The sequence below is a fragment of the Poecile atricapillus genome, chromosome 37 (assembly GCF_030490865.1).
Source record: "Poecile atricapillus isolate bPoeAtr1 chromosome 37, bPoeAtr1.hap1, whole genome shotgun sequence".
Lineage (NCBI taxonomy): Eukaryota > Metazoa > Chordata > Aves > Passeriformes > Paridae > Poecile > Poecile atricapillus.
In genome coordinates this window covers 2,145,977-2,163,284 of record NC_081285.1, presented here as the reverse complement: position 1 = coordinate 2,163,284, position 17,308 = coordinate 2,145,977, and the positions used below count along the sequence as shown (strand labels likewise).

At 60.3% G+C, this 17,308-nt stretch overlaps 2 long non-coding RNA genes across 2 annotated transcripts; both read left to right on the top strand.

Annotated features, from left to right (window-relative positions):
• Positions 1–963: 963 nt before the first annotated feature.
• Positions 964–15,379, top strand: LOC131591168 (uncharacterized). The gene is made up of 3 exons (XR_009280274.1): positions 964–1,046; positions 8,898–9,052; positions 15,351–15,379. It is a non-coding gene; the product is annotated as an uncharacterized LOC131591168 (long non-coding RNA).
• On the top strand, positions 11,402–14,757 carry LOC131591169 (uncharacterized). The gene is made up of 4 exons (XR_009280275.1): positions 11,402–11,434; positions 12,326–12,365; positions 14,279–14,298; positions 14,703–14,757. It is a non-coding gene; the product is annotated as an uncharacterized LOC131591169 (long non-coding RNA).
• Positions 15,380–17,308: the final 1,929 nt, after the last annotated feature.

The following is a 17,308-nucleotide window of genomic DNA, read 5'->3' as shown; positions in this document are numbered from 1 at the left end:
TTGGGGGTCTCAGGGATGATTTTTGGGGTTCAAGGCTGATTTTGGGGTCTCAGGGATGATTTTTGGGGGTCTCAGGGATGATTTTGGGGTCTCAGGGATGATTTTTGGGGTCTCAGGGATGATTTTTGGGGTCTCAGGGTTGATTTTGGGGTCTCAGGGATGATTTTTGGGGTCTCAGGGATGATTTTGGGGGGTTCAGGGATGATTTTTGGGGTCTCAGGGATGATTTTGGGGTCTCGGAGCTGATTTTGGGGTCTCAGGGATGATTTTGGGGTCTCAGGGATGATTTTGGGGTCTCAGGGATGATTTTTGGGGGGTTCAGGGATGATTTTTGGGGTCTCAGGGATGATTTTTGGGTCTCAGGGCTGATTTTGGGGTGCCAAGGATGATTTTTGGGGTCTCAGGGCTGATTTTGGGGTCTCAGGGATGATTTTGGGGTCTCAGGGATGATTTTTGGGTCTCAGGGATGATTTTTGGGGTTCAGGGATGATTTTTGGGTCTCAGGGCTGATTTTGGGGTGCCAAGGATGATTTTTGGGGTCTCAGGGATGATTTTGGGGGGTTCAGGGATGATTTTGGGGTCTCAGGGATGATTTTGGGGTCTCAGGGATGATTTTTGGGGTTCAGGGATGATTTTTGGGGGGTTCAGAGATGATTTTTGGGGTCTCAGGGTTCATTTTTGGGGTTCAGGGATGATTTTGGGGTCTCAGGGCTGATTTTGGGGTGTCAGGGATGATTTTGGGGTCTCAGGGATGATTTTTGGGGTTCAGGGATGATTTTTGGGGTCTCAGGGATGATTTTGGGGTTCAGGGATGATTTTTGGGGGGTTCGGAGCTGATTTTGGGCTCAATTTTGGTCATTTCGGGGTCCCCCCCCCTCCCCCTCAGAGGCCCCGCCCCCTTTTTCCCGCCGCCGCCATCTTGGCAACGCCTCGCGCTGGCCCCGCCCACTGCAGTGACGTCACCGGGGATCCCCCGTCGCTGATTGGCTGGCTGAGCTGTCAATCACGCGCGTGACGCGGCCGGGCCGGAGCGCGGCGGAGCCGAGGTTGGTGGGGGAGGGGGGGGAGGGGCGGATTTGGGGGGGTCCCCAAAGGGGGGGGGAGGGGCCGGGGGGACCCCCCGGGGGTGGGGGCGGGGGTGGGGGAGGGGCGGAGGCGCGGGTTGGGGACGGGGGGGGGAGGGGCGGCACCGCTGCTGGGGGGGGGAGGGGCGGTTTTGGGGTGTCCCCGGTGGGGGAGGGGCGGTTTTGGGGTGCTCTGGAGGGGGGAGGGGCGGTTTTGGGGTGCTCTGGAGGGGGGAGGGGCGGTTTTGGGGTGCCCCCGGGTGGGGGAGGGGCGGTTTTGGGGTGCCCTGGAGGGGGGAGGGGCGGTTTTGGGGTGCCCTGGAGGGGGGAGGGGCGGTTTTGGGGTGCCCTGGAGGGGGGAGGGGCGGTTTTGGGGTGTCCCCGGTGGGGGAGGGGCGGTTTTGGGGTGTCCCCGGTGGGGGAGGGGCGGTTTTGGGGTGCTCTGGAGGGGGGAGGGGCGGTTTTGGGGTGCCCTGGAGGGGGGAGGGGCGGTTTTGGGGTGCTCTGGAGGGGGAGGGGCGGTTTTGGGGTGCCCGGGTGGGGGGAGGGGCGGTTTTGGGGTGCTCTGGAGGGGGAGGGGCGGTTTTGGGGTGCTCTGGAGGGGGGAGGGGCGGTTTTGGGGTGCCCTGGAGGGGGGAGGGGCGGTTTTGGGGTGCCCTGGAGGGGGGAGGGGCGGTTTTGGGGTGCTCTGAAGGGGGGAGGGGCGGTTTTGGGGTGCTCTGGAGGGGGAGGGGCGGTTTTGGGGGTGCTCTGGAGGGGGGAGGGGCGGTTTTGGGGTGCCCCGGGTGGGGGCGGGGCGGTTTTGGGGTGTCCCCGGTGGGGGAGGGGCGGTTTTGGGGTGCCCCGGGTGGGGGAGGGGCAGTTTTGGGGTGTCCCCGGTGGGGGAGGGGCGGTTTTGGGGTGCCCCGAGAGGGGGGAGGGGCGGTTTTGGGGTGCCCTGGAGGGGGGAGGGGCGGTTTTGGGGTGCTCTGGAGGGGGGAGGGGCGGTTTTGGGGGTGCCCTGGAGGGGGGAGGGGCGGTTTTGGGGTGTCCCCGGTGGGGGAGGGGCGGTTTTGGGGTGCCCTGGAGGGGGGAGGGGCAGTTTTGGGGTGCCCTAGAGGGGGGAGGGGCGGTTTTGGGGTGCCCCGGGTGGGGGAGGGGCGGTTTTGGGGTGCCCTGGAGGGGGGAGGGGCGGTTTTGGGGTGCTCTGGAGGGGGGAGGGGCGGTTTTGGGGTGCCCTGGAGGGGGGAGGGGCGGTTTTGGGGTGTCCCGGGTGGGGGAGGGGCGGTTTTGGGGTGCTCTGGAGGGGGGAGGGGCGGTTTTGGGGCGCTCTGGAGGGGGGAGGGGCGGTTTTGGGGTGCCCTGGAGGGGGGAGGGGCAGTTTTGGGGTGCCCGGGTGGGGGAGGGGCACTTCCGGGTGTCACAGGTCGGGGGGGGCGGGGCCAAACCGGGGATCCCGGGTGGGGGAGGGGCCGGGAATTGCCGGGGATCCCCAATTTGGGGGTCCCGGGACCCCCTGGCCCCTCCCCCAGCTCTGAGGATGTTCCAGCTGGACGAGAGCCCCGAGGAGCCCGGATCCCCTCCCCCATCGCCCTGGGGGGGCTCCCCCACCCCCAGCCAGCCCGGGACCCCCTCCCCAGGTCAGCGACACCCCCAAAAACACCCCGGGAACCCCAAAAACACCCCCAAAAACACCCCGGGAACCCCAAAAAAACACCCCGGGAACCCCCAAAAACACCCCGGGAACCCCCAAAACACCCCGGGAACCCCAAAAACACCCCCAAAAACACCCTGGGAACCCCAAAAAACCCCCGGGAACCCCAAAACCCCCCCAAAAACACCCCGGGAACCCCAAAAACACCCCCAAAAACACCCCCGGGAACCCCAAAAACACCCCCGGGAACCCCAAAAACAGCCCGGGAACCCCAAAAAACCCCCCCAAAACCACCCCCAGGAACCCCAAAAAACCCCCCGGGAACCCCCAAAACACCCCGGGAACCCCCAAAACACCCCGGGAACCCCAAAAACACCCCGGGAACCCCAAAAACACCCCCGGGAACCCAAAAAACTCCCCCAAAACCCCCCCCAAAAAACACCCCGGGACCCCAAAAACCCCCTCAAAAAACCCCCGCAGGAACCCCCAAAAACCCCCCGGGGACCCCCAAAAAAACTCCCTGGGGACCCCCCCAAAAAAATCCCCAGAGACCCCCAAAAAAGCCCCCCAGGGACCCCCCTAAAACCCCCCCTGGGGACCCCCAAAAACCCCCAGGGACCCCCAAAAAAATCCCCTCAGGGACCCCCAAAACCCCCCCCCCAAAAAAACCCCCGGGGACCCCCAAAAAACTCCCCTGGGTACCCCCAAAAAACCCCCCCAGGGACCCCCAAAAAACCCCCCTGAGGACCCCAAAAAAAAGCCCCGGGGACCCCCAAAAACCCCCACAGAGACCCCCAAAAAACCCCCCCAAAAAAACCCACCCGGGGGACCCCCAAAAAAACCCCCCCAGGACCCCCCAAAAAACCCCCCCAGGAACCCCCCAAAAAAATCCCCTGGGACCCCCAAAAACCCCCCAGAGACCCCCAAAAAACCCCCCTGGGGACCCCCAAAAACACCCTGGGACCCCCAAAAAACCTCCCCAGAGACCCCTAAAAAACCTCCCAGAACCCCCAGAAAAACCCCCATGGGACCCCCAAAAAACCATCCTGGAACCCCCCAAAAAACCCCCCCAGGGGACCCCCTAAAAATCCCCCCGGGGACCCCCAAAAAAACCCCCCAAAAAAACCCCCCGGGAACCCCCAAAAAAACCCCCCCGGGGACCCCCAAAAACCCCCCGGGGACCCCCAAAAACCCCCCCTGAACCCCCAAAAAACCCCCCTGGGGACCCCAAAACAACCCCACCGGGGACCCCCAAAAAACCCCCTGGGGACCCCCAAAAAACCCCCCGGGGACCCCCAAAAAACCCCCCCAAAAACCCCCTCAGGGACCCTCAAAAAACCCCCGGGGACCCCCTAAAAAACCCCCTCAGGACCCCCCAAAAAACTCCCCCAAAAAACCCCCAGGAACCCCCAAAAGCCCCCCCAGGACCCCCCAAAAAAACCCCCCAAAAAAACCCACCCGGGGGACACCCAAAAGCCCCCCCGGGGAATCCCCAAAAAACCCCCGGGAACCCCCCAAAAAACCACCCTGGGGGACCCCCTAAAAATCCCCCGGGGAGCCCCAAAAAACCCCCCCGTGAACCCCAAAAAACCCCCCCAGGGACCCCCCTAAAAACCCCTCAGGGACCCCCCCAAAAACCCCCCCGGGGACCCCCAAAAAAATCCCCTCAGGGACCCCCAAAACTCCCCCCAAAAAAAACTCCCAGGGACCCCCAAAAAACCCCGGGACCCCCAAAAAAAAGCCCCGGGGACCCCCCAAAAAATCCCACCGGAGACCCCCAAAACCCCCCGGGAACCCCAAAAAACCGACCTGGGGGACCCCCAAAAAACCCCCCCTGGGGACCCCCCAAAAAACCATCCCGGAACCCCCAAAAAACCCCCCCAGGGACCCCCCTAAAACCCCCCAGAGACCCCCAAAAAACCCCAGGGACCCCCAAAAAAATCCCCTCAGGGACCCCCAAAAACCTCCCCCCAAAAAAACCCCCGGGGACCCCCAAAAAACTCCCCTGGGTACCCCCAAAAAACCCCCGGGGACCCCCTAAAAATCCCCCCGGGGACCCCCCAAAAAGCCCCCGGGAACCCCCAAAAAACCCCCCCCGGGGACCCCCAAAAAACCCCCAGGGACCCCCAAAAAACCCCCCCAAAAAACCCACCCGGGGGACACCCAAAAACCCCCCCCGGGGTCCCCCAAAACTCCCCCCAAAAAAGCCCCAAAAACCCCCCCAGGAACCCCAAAAAAACCCCCCCGGGGACCCCCAAAACCCCCCAAGGGACCCCCCAAAAAACCTCCCCGGAGACCCCAAAAAAAACCTCCCCAGGGACCCCCAAAAAAACCCCGGGGAGCCCCAAAAAACCCCTGGGAACCCCAAAAACCCTCCCGGGGACCCCAGAAACCCCCTCAAAAAACCCCTCCAGGAACCCCAAAAAAACCTCCACGGGGACCCCCTAAAAACCACCCTGGGGACCCCCAAAAAAAACCACCGGGGACCCCCAAAAAACCCCTTCGGGACCCCCAAAAAACCCCTGGGAACCCCCCCTAAAAACCTCCACGGGGACCCCCTAAAAACCACCCTGGGGACCCCCAAAAAAATCCCTGGGGACCCCCAAAAACCCCCACAGAGACCCCCAAAAAACCCACCCGGGGGACACCCAAAAACCCCCCCGGGGACCCCCAAAAAAACCCCGAGGTCCCACAAAAACCCCCCCAGGAACCCCCCCAAAAAATCCCCCGGGACCCCCCAAAAACCCCCAAAAAAAACCCTGGGGAACCCCCAAAAACCCCCCAAAAAACCCCCTGGGGACCCCCAAAAAACCTTCTTTTGGGGACCCCCCCAAAAAAATCCCAGGGACCCCCAAAAACCCCCCCCGGGGACCCCCAAAAACCCCCAGGGACCCCCAAAAAAATCCCCTCAGGGACCCCCAAAAACCTCCCCCCCAAAAAACCCCCGGGGACCCCCAAAAAAATCCCCTGGGTACCCCCAAAAAACCCCCCTGAGGACCCCCAAAAAACCCCGGGACCCCCCAAAAACCCCCCCAAAAAACACACCCGGGGGACACCCAAAAACCCCCCCGGGGACCCCCAAAAAAACCCCGAGGTCCCACAAAAACCCCCCCAGGAACCCCCCAAAAAAATCCCCCGGGACCCCCAAAAAACCACCCGAAAAAAAACCCTGGGGAACCCCCAAAAACCCCCCAAAAAACCCCCTGGGGACCCCCAAAAAAACTCCCTGGGGACCCCCCAAAAACCCCCACAGAGACCCCCAAAAACCCCCACAGAGACCCCCAAAAACCCCCCCAAAAAAACCCCCCCCGGGGACCCCCAAAAACCCCCGGGGACCCCCAAAAAAAATCCTCTCAGTGACCCCCAAAACCCCCCCCAAAAAAACCCCCGGGGACCCCCAAAAAACTCCCTTGAGGACCCCCAAAATCCCCTCGGGGACCCCCAAAAAACCCCCCAGGGACCCCCAAAAAAAAGCCCCGGGGACCCCCAAAAAACCCCCAGGGACCCCCCGGGGATCCCCAAAAAACTCCCCGGGGACCCCCTAAAAATCCCCCTGAAGCCCCAAAAACCCCCCCGGGGACCCCCGAAAAACCCCCCCGGGGGACCCCCAAAACCCCCCCGGGAACCCCAAAAACCCTCCCGGGGACCCCAAAAACCCCCTCAAAAAACCCCCCCAGGAACCCCAAAAAATCCCCGGGACCCCCAAAAAACCATCCCGGAACCCCCAAAAAACTCCCCCTGAACCCCCAAAAAACCCCCCCGGGGGACCCCCAAAAAACCTCCCCAGGGACCCCCAAAAACCCCCCAGAGACCCCCAAAACCCCCCCAGGAACCCCAAAAAAACCTCCATGGGGACCCCCAAAAAAACCACCCTGGGGACCCCCCAAAAACCCCCCAGAGACCCCCCAAAAAACCCCCGGGAACCCCCAAAAAACCCCCCCAGGGACCCCCAAAACTCCCCCAAAAAAGCCCAAAAACCCCCCCAGGAACCCCAAAAAAAACCTCCATGGGGACCCCCTAAAAATCCCCCCGGGGACCCCTAAAAATCCCCCCGGGGACCCCCAAAAACCCCCATGGGAACCCCAAAAAACCCCCGGGGACCCCAAAAAATCCCGGTTTTGGGGTCCCCTCTCCCGGTTTTGGGGTCCCGGTTTTGGGGTCCCTGTCCCGGTTTGGGGTCTCCAGTCCCGGTTTTGGGGTCCCAGTCCCGGTTTTGGGGTCCCCTCTCCCGGTTTTGGGGTCCCGGTTTTGGGGTCCCTGTCCCGGTTTTGGGGTCCCCAGTCCTGGTTTTGGGGTCCCAGTCCCGGTTTTGGGGTCCCCTCTCCCGGTTTTGGGGTCCCGGTTTTGGGGTCCCTGTCCCGGTTTTGGGGTCTCTGTCCCGGTTTTGGGGTCCCTGTCCCGGTTTTGGGGTCCCAGTCCCGGTTTTGGGGTCCCTGTCCCGGTTTTGGGGTCCCTCTCCCGGTTTTGGGGTCTCTGTCCCGGTTTTGGGGTCCCCAGTCCCGGTTTTGGGGTCCCTGTCCCGGTTTTGGGGTCCCTGTCCCGGTTTTGGGGTCTCTGTCCCGGTTTTGGGGTCCCCAGTCCCGGTTTTGGGGTCTCTGTCCCGGTTTTGGGGTCCCAGTCCCGGTTTTGGGGTCCCCAGTCCCAGTTTTGGGGTCCCAGTCCCGGTTTTGGGGTCCCTTGTCCCGGTTTTGGGGTCCCAGTCCCGGTTTTGGGGTCTCTGTCCTGGTTTTGGGGTCCCAGTCCCGGTTTTGGGGTCCCAGTCCCGGTTTTGGGGTCCCTTGTCCCGGTTTTGGGGTCCCTGTCCCGGTTTTGGGGTCCCTTGTCCCGGTTTTGGGGTCCCTGTCCCGGTTTTGGGGTCCCAGTCCCAGTTTTGGGGTCCCTGTCCCGGTTTTGGGGTCTCTGTCCCGGTTTTGGGGTCCCAGTCCCAGTTTTGGGGTCCCCAGTCCCGGTTTTGGGGCTCCCCCTGTCCCAGTTTTGGGGTCCCAGTCCCGGTTTTGGGGTCCCAGTCCCGGTTTTGGGGTCCCCAGTCCCGGTTTTGGGGTCCCTGTCCCGGTTTTTGGGGGTTTTGGGTCCCCCCCGGGGTTTTGGGGCTCCCCCTCCGGTTTTGGGGTGTTTCTGGGTGTTTTGGGGTGCAGTTTTTGGGGTGCAGTTTTTGGGGTATTTTTGGGGGGTTTTGGGGTGTTTTGGGGTGCAGTTTTGGGGTGTTTTGGGGTGTTTTGGGGTGCAGTTTTTGGGGTGCAGTTTTGGGGTGTTTTGGGGTGCAGTTTTTGGGATGATGATCCATTTCCCCAGAGTCCCGTTCCCGGCTGGGCTCGGAGCGTTCCGGGGGCTCCCCCGGGGCTTTGGGGTGATGTTTTGGGGTGATGTTTTGGGGTGTTTCTGGGTGTTTTGGGGTGCAGTTTTTGGGTGTTTTTGGGGTATTTTGGGGTGCAGTTTTTGGGATGATGATCCGTTCCCCCCCCAGAGTCCCGTTCCCGGCTGGGCTCGGAGCGTTCCGGGAGCTCCCCCGGGGCTTTGGGGTGCAGTTTTGGGGTGTTTTGGGGTGTTTTGGGGTGCAGTTTTTGGGTGTTTTTGGAGTGTTTTGGGGTGTTTTGGGGTGCAGTTTTTGGGGTGCTGATCCATTTCCCCAGAGTCCCGTTCCCGGCTGGGCTCGGAGCGTTCCGGGGGCTCCCCTGGGGTTTTGGGGTGCAGTTTTGGGGTATTTTGGAGTGTTTTGGGGTGTTTCTGGGTGTTTTGGGGTGATGTTTTGGGTGTTTTGGGGTATTTTGGGGTGTTTTGGGGTATTTTGGGGTGTTTTGGGGTGTTTTGGGGTGCAGTTTTTGGGATGATGATCCGTTTCCCCCAGAGTCCCGTTCCCGACTGGGCTCGGAGCGTTCCGGGGGCTCCCCCGGGGCTTTGGGGTGATGTTTTGGGGTGCAGTTTTTGGGGTGTTTCTGGGTGTTTTGGGGTGCAGTTTTTGGGTGTTTTGGGGTGCAGTTTTTGGGATGATGATCCGTTTCCCCCAGAGTCCCGTTCCCGGCTGGGCTCGGAGCGTTCCGGGGGCTCCCCCGGGGCTTTGGGGTGCAGTTTTGGGGTGATGTTTTGGGGTGCAGTTTTTGGGGTGTTTTGGGTGTTTTTGGGGTGTTTTGGGGTGCAGTTTTTGGGTGTTTTTGGGGTGTTTTGGGGTGTTTGAACCCCCCCTGATCCATTCCCCTCCCCAGAGTCCCGTTCCCGGCTGGGCTCGGAGCGTTCCGGGGGCTCCCCCGGGGCTCCCCCCGCGCTCCGCAGCCGCTCCCGCTCGGCCCCGCCCGTGCTCTGGGCAGCGCAAAGGTTCGGGAGGAGACTCCGGAGGATGAGCGATGAGTTCCAGCTGCAGGTGAGGGGACAGGGACACCGGGGACACCGGGGATGGGGACAGGGGACACCGGGGACACCGGGGACACCGGGGGGACAGGGACAGGGGACAGGGGACACCGGGGATGGGGACAGGGGATGGGGGACACCGGGGATGGGGACAAGGGACACAGGGGATGGGGACAGGGGACACAGGGACAGGGGACAGGGGACACTGGGGGACACCGGGGAAGGGGACAGGGGACACCGGGGACACCGGGGACACCGGGACAGGGGATGGGGACACTGGGGATGGGGACACCGGGGGAACAGGGGACACCGGGACAGGGACAGGGGACACTGGGGATGGGGACACTGGGACACCGGGACAGGGGACACCGGGGACACCGGGACGGGGACAGGGACAGGGACATGGGGACAGGGGACACCGGGGAGACACTGGGGATGGGGACAGGGGACACCAGGGGACACCGGGGACAAGGGGACAGGGGGTGGGGACAGGGGATGGGGACAGGGGACACCGGGGATGGGGACAGGGGGACTCGGGGACGGGGGATGGGGACAGGGGACAGGGACAGGGGACACCGGGGATGGGGACACCGGGACATGGGACACCGGGGACACCGGGGGGACACGGGGACAGAGACAGGGGACACGGGATGGGGACAGGGACAGGGGACAGGGGACACCAGGACAGGGGGACAGGGGACACCGGGGATGGGGACAGGGACACTGGGGGACACAGGGGACACGGGGGGACAGGGACAGGGACACGGGGGATGGTGACACAGGGTGGGGACACCGGGAGACAGGGGGACACTGGGGACACTGGGGATGGGGACACTGGGACAGGGACAGGGGGACACTGGGGACACTGGGGATGGGGACACTGGGACAGGGACAGGGGGACACTGGGGACACTGGGGATGGGGACACTGGGGATGGGGACACTGGGGACACTGGGGACACTGGGGATGGGGACACTGGGACAGGGGACAGGGACAGGGACACCAGGACGGGACACCGGGGATGGGGACACCGGGGTGACAGGGACACCGGGACAGGGGACAGCAGGACACAGGGACACCTGGGGACACTGGGGACACTGGGGGGGCACTGGGGACATTTGGGACACACTGGGGGGGGGACACTGGTGACACTGGGGAGAACACCAGTGACACTGGGGGGGGCACTGGGGACACTGGTGACACTGGGGGGGGGGCACTGGTGACACTGGTGACACTGGGGGGACACTGGTGACACTGGGGGGACACTGGGGGGGCACTGGGGGAAACTGGGGGGACACTGGGGACACCGGGGGGGCACTGGGGACATTTGGGACACACCGGGGGGGGGGGGACATTGGGGACACTGGGGGGAACACCAGTGACACTGGGGGGGGCACTGGGGACACTGGTGACACTGGGGAGGGGACACTGGGGTGACACTGGTGACACTGGGGGGGGCACTGGGGACACTGGGGGGGCACTGGGGGGGCACTGGGGGGGACACTGGTGACACTGGTGACACTGGTGACACTGGGGGGGGCACTGGTGACACTGGTGACACGGGGGGGGGTCGCTGACCCCGCTGTGACCCCTGGGGACACTGGGGGACACTGGGAGGGGACATTGGGGACACAGGGGGGGCACTGGGGGGACACTGGGGATACTGGGGGTGGACATTGGGGACACTGGGGGGACATTGGGGACACAGAGGGGACACTGGGGGGACACTGGCGATACTGGGGGGACGTTGGGGACACTGTGAGGACATTGGGGGGACACTGGGGGGGACACTGGGGACATTGGGGACACTGGGGGGGACACTGGGAATACTGGGGCAACACTGGGGACACTGGGGAGGGGCACTGGTGACACTGGGGGGCACACTGGGGACACTGGGAAGGGACATTGGGGTGACACTGGTGACACTGGGGAGGGGACACTGGGGGGGCACTGGTGACACTGGGAGGTGACACTGGGAGGACACTGGGGGGACACTGGGGTGACACTGGGGGGACACTGGGAGGGGACACTGGGGAGGTGACACCGGTGACATTGAGGTGACACTGGTGACACTGGTGACACTGGGAGGTGACACTGGTGACACTGGGGTGACACTGGTGACACTGGAGGTGACACTGGGAGGTGACACTGGTGACACTGGGAGGTGACACTGGGGGGACACTGGGAGGGGACACTGGTGACACTGGTGACACTGGGGTGACACTGGGGTGACACTGGGGTGACACTGAGGGTGGCACCGGTGACATTGAGGTGACACTGGGGTGACATTGAGGTGACACTGGGGGTGGCACCGGTGACATTGAGGTGACACCGGTGACACTGGTGACACTGGGAGGTGACACTGGTGACACTGAGGTGACACCGGTGACATTGAGGTGACACTGGGGGGGTGACACTGGGAGGTGACATTGAGGTGACACCGGTGACACTGGTGACACTGGGGAGGTGACACTGGGGGTGACACCGGTGACATTGAGGTGACACTGGGAGGTGGCATTGAGGTGACACCGGTGACACTGGGGTGACACTGGGGAGGTGACACTGGTGACATTGAGGTGACACTGGGGGGACACTGGGGGTGACATTGAGGTGACACTGGGGGGTGACACTGGGGGTGACACTGGTGACACTGGGGAGGTGACATTGAGGTGACACTGGGGTGACACTGGGAGGGGACACTGGTGACACTGGGAGGGGACACTGGGAGGTGGCACTGGTGACACTGGGAGGTGACACCGGTGACATTGAGGTGACACCGGTGACACTGGGTGACACTGGGTGGCACTGGGAGGTGACACTGGGTGACACTGGGAGGTGACATTGAGGTGACACCGGTGACATTGAGGTGACACTGGGGGTGACACTGGGGTGACACTGGTGACATTGAGGTGGCACTGGTGACATTGAGGTGGCACTGGTGACACTGGGGGACACTGGTGACACTGGGGGACACTGGGGTGACACCGGTGACACTGGGGTGACACTGGGGAGGTGACATTGAGGTGACACTGGGGACACTGGGGAGGTGACACTGGGGAGGTGACACTGGGAGGTGACATTGAGGTGACACCGGTGACACTGGGGAGGTGACACCGGTGACATTGAGGTGACACTGGAGGTGACACCGGTGACATTGAGGTGACACTGGGGGTGACACTGGTGACATTGAGGTGACACCGGTGACATTGAGGTGACACTGGGGAGGTGACACCGGTGACACTGGTGACATTGAGGTGACACTGGTGACACTGGGGGGGACACTGGAGGTGACACTGGTGACACTGAGGTGACACCGGTGACACTGAGGTGACACTGGGGGTGACACTGGGTGACACTGGGGGGGCACTGGGTGGCACTGGGGAGGTGACACTGGTGACATTGAGGTGACACTGGTGACACTGGGGTGACACTGGAGGTGACACTGGTGACACGGGGGAGGTGACACTGGTGACACTGGAGGTGACACTGGGGTGACACTGGGAGGTGACACTGGGTTCACTGGTGACACTGGGAGGTGACACTGGTGACACTGGGTGACACTGGGGTGACACTGGTGACATTGAGGTGACACTGGGGGGTGACACTGGGGTGACACTGGGAGGTGACATTGAGGTGACACTGGTGACATTGAGGTGACACTGGGAGGTGACATTGAGGTGACACCGGTGACACTGGGAGGTGACACTGGTGACACTGGGTGACACTGGTGACATTGAGGTGCCACTGGTGACACTGGGGGGACACTGGGTGACACTGGTGACACTGGGGTGACACTGGGAGGTGACACTGGTGACACTGGGGGGACACTGGGAGGACACTGGGGGGACACTGGGGTGACACTGGGGGGACACTGGGAGGGGACACTGGTGACACTGGGGGGACACTGGGAGGACACTGGGGGGAGACTGAGGTGACACTGGGGTGACACTGGGGGTGACACTGGTGACACTGGGGGGACACTGGGAGGACACTGGGGGGACACTGGGGTGACACTGGGGGGACACTGGGAGGGGACACTGGGGACACTGGGTGACACTGGTGACACTGGGGGTGACACTGGGGGTGGCACCGGTGACATTGAGGTGACACTGGGGAGGTGACATTGAGGTGACACCGGTGACACTGGGAGGTGACATTGAGGTGACACTGGTGACATTGAGGTGACACCGGTGACACTGGTGAGGTGACACTGGGAGGTGACACCGGTGACACCGGTGACACTGGGAGGTGACATTAAGGTGACACTGGTGACATTGAGGTGACACTGGGGTGACACTGGGGGTGGCACCGGTGACATTGAGGTGACACCGGTGACACTGGTGACACTGGGAGGTGACACTGGGAGGTGACACTGGTGACACTGGTGACACTGGGAGGTGACACTGGGGGGAGACTGAGGTGACACTGGGTGACACTGGGTGGCACTGGGTGGCACTGGTGACACTGGGGAGGTGACACCGGTGACATTGAGGTGACATCTGTGACACTGGGGACACTGGGAGGTGACACTGGGGTGACACTGGGGGTGGCACCGGTGACATTGAGGTGACACTGGGGAGGTGACACTGGGGGTGGCACTGGTGACACTGGGGTGACACTGGGGAGGTGACACTGGTGACATTGAGGTGACACTGGGGTGACACCGGTGACACTGGGTGACACTGGTGACACTGGGAGGTGACACTGGTGACATTGAGGTGACACTGGGGTGACACCGGTGACACTGGGGGTGACACTGGGGTGGCACCGGTGACATTGAGGTGACACCGGTGACACTGGTGACACTGGTGACACTGGGAGGTGACACTGGGGTGACACTGGTGACATTGAGGTGACACTGGGAGGTGACACTGGTGACACTGGGAGGTGACATTGAGGTGACACCGGTGACACTGGGGGCTGACACTGGGGAGGTGACACTGGGGGTGACACTGGTGACACTGGGTGACATTGAGGTGACACTGGGAGGTGACACTGGGGTGACACTGGTGACACTGGGGACACTGGTGACACTGGGGACACTGGTGACACTGGGGGTGGCACTGAGATGACACTGGTGACACTGGGGAGGTGACACTGGTGACATTGAGGTGACACTGGAGGTGACACTGGTGACACTGGGGTGACACTGGTGACACCGGTGACATTGAGGTGACACTGGGAGGTGGCACCGGTGACATTGAGGTGACACTGGTGACACTGGGAGGTGACACTGGGAGGTGACACTGAGGTGACACCGGTGACACTGGGGAGGTGACACCGGTGACATTGAGGTGACACCGGTGACACTGGGGACACTGGGAGGTGACACTGGTGACACTGGGGGTGACACTGGTGACATTGAGGTGACACTGAGGTGACACTGGGGGTGACACTGGGAGGTGACACTGAGGGTGACACCGGTGACATTGAGGTGACACTGGTGACACTGGGGAGGTGACACTGGGTGGCACTGGGAGGTGACATTGAGGTGACACCGGTGACACTGGGTGACACTGGGGGTGACACTGGGGAGGTGACACTGGGGTGACACCGGTGACATTGAGGTGACACTGGGTGACACTGGGGGGTGACACTGGTGACACTGGGAGGTGACACCGGTGACATTGAGGTGACACTGGGGGTGGCACCGGTGACATTGAGGTGACATTGAGGTGACACCGGTGACATTGAGGTGACATTGAGGTGACACCGGTGACACTGGGGGGTGACACTGGTGACACTGGGAGGGGACACTGGTGACACTGGGGTGACACTGGTGACATTGAGGTGACACTGGGGAGGTGACACTGGTGACATTGAGGTGACACTGGGGAGGTGACACTGGTGACACTGGGGGTGACACTGGGAGGTGACACCGGTGGCACCGGTGACATTGAGGTGACACTGGTGACACTGGGAGGTGACACTGGGGGTGACATTGAGGTGACACTGGGGAGGTGACACTGGGAGGTGACACTGGGAGGTGACACTGGGAGATGACACTGGGGGGTGACGCTGGGAGGTGACATTGAGGTGACACTGGGGTGTCACAGGGGACACTGGGGAGGTGACACTGGTGACACTGGGAGGTGGCACCGGTGACATTGAGGTGACACTGGTGACACTGGTGACATTGAGGTGACACTGGGGGTGACACTGGGAGGTGACACTGGTGACACTGGGGAGGGGACACTGGGGTGACACTGGGGTGACACTGAGGGTGGCACCGGTGACATTGAGGTGACATTAAGGTGACACCGGTGACATTAAGGTGACACCGTTGTCACTGTGCCCCTCCCCCCCCCGCAGGTGCTGCCGCGGCCCCGCAGTGTGGGTGGGGGAGGGGGGTGGGGGAGGGGCAGGGGGGGGGGTGGCGCGAGACCCTCCGGGCCTGGTGGGGGTCCCGCCCCTCCCCCCCCGCCCCTCCCCCCCCCACCTGACCCCTCCCCCCCCCCGCCGGACCCCAAAAACCCCGCGGGAAAAGGGGGGGGAGGGGCAATAAAAAAACACCGGGTTTTGTAAAAAAATAATGAGATTTTGGGTTTTTTGTGGAAAAAAATGGGATTTTGGGGGGTTTTTTGTGGAAAAAATGAGATTTTGGGGGGTTTTTTTGTTAAAAAAAATGGGATTTTTTGGGGTTTTTTTTGCTAAAAAAAATTTGATTTTGGGGTTTTTTTTTGTACAAAAAAATTGGGATTTTTGGGGTTTTTTTTTTTGAAAAAAAAAGATTTTTTGGGGTTTTTTTCTTTGTAAAAAAAAAAAAGAGATTTTGGGGGTTGTGAAAAAAAAACTGGGATTTTTGGGGTTTTTTTTGTTAAAAAAAAGAGATTTTGGGGTCTTTTTGTGGAAAAAATTGGGATTTTGGGGTTTTTTTGTGAAAAAAATGAGATTTTTGGGGGGTTTTTTTTGTGAAAAAAATTGGGATTTTGGGGGTTTTTGTAAAAAATATGAGGTTTTTTTTTAAAGAAAATCCCCCCAAAATCCCAGAAAATCCCCCCAAAATTCCTGAAAATCCCCCAAAATCCCAGAAATTCCCCAAAATTTCAGAAAATGCCCAAAAATTCCAGAAAACCCCCCAAAATCCCAGAAAATCCCCCAAAATCCCAGAAAATCCCAGAAAATCCCCCAAAATTCCAGAAAATCCCCCCAAAATTCCAGGAAATTCACCCAAAATTAAAGAAAATCCACCCAAAATTAAAGAAAAACCCCCAAAATTAAAGAAAATCCACCCAAAATTCCAGGAAAGTCCCCAAAACTCCAGAAAATCCCAGAAAATCGCCCCAAAACCCCAGAAAATCCCAGAAAATCCCCCCAAAATCCCAGAAAGTTCCAGAAAATCGCCCCAAAATCCAGAAAATCCCAGGAAATTCCAGAAAATGCCCCCAAAATCCCAGAAAATTCCAGGAAATTCCCAAAAATCCCAGAAAATCCCCCCAAAATTTTAAAAAAATTCCCCAAAATCCCAGAAAATGCCCAAAAATCCCAAAAAATTTAACCCAAATCCCAGAAAATTCCCCAAAATTCCAGAAAATCCCCCCAAAATTCCAGGAAATTCACCCAAAATTAAAGAAAATCCACCCAAAATCCCAGAAAATTCCCCAAAATTCCAGAAAATCCCAGAAAATCGCCCCAAAACCCCAGAAAATTCCAGAAAATTCCCCAAAATCCTAGAAAATCCCAGGAAATTCCAGAAAATTCCCCCAAAATCCAAGAAAAACCCAAGAAAAATCCCCAAAATCCCCCCAAAATCCCAGAAAATTCCCTCAAATTCTAAAAAAATTACCCAAAATCCCAGAAAATCCACCCAAAATTTTTAAAAAATACCCCAAAATCCCAGAAAATCCCCCCAAAATCCCAGAAAATTCCAGAAAATTCCCAAAATTAAAGAAAATCCCCCCAAAATCCCAGAAAATCCCCCCAAATTCTAAAAAAATTCCCCAAAATCCCAGAAAATCCACCCAGAATTCCAGAAAATCCACCCCAAATCCCAGAAAATTCCCCAAAATTAAAGAAAATCCCCCAAAATCCCAGAAAAATTCCCCCAAATCCCAGAAAATTCCCCCAAAATCCAAGAAAAACCCAAGAAAAACCCCCAAAATCCCCCTGAAATCCCAGAAAATTCCAGAAAATCCCCCCAAAATCCCAGAAAATCCCAGGAAATTTCCCCAAAATCCCAGAAAATCCCCAAAAATGAGGGGGGGGGGGTCCCCAAATTTTGGGGTTTGGGATGAATTTGGGGTCCTCCCCGTCCCCCCCATCCCAGATTT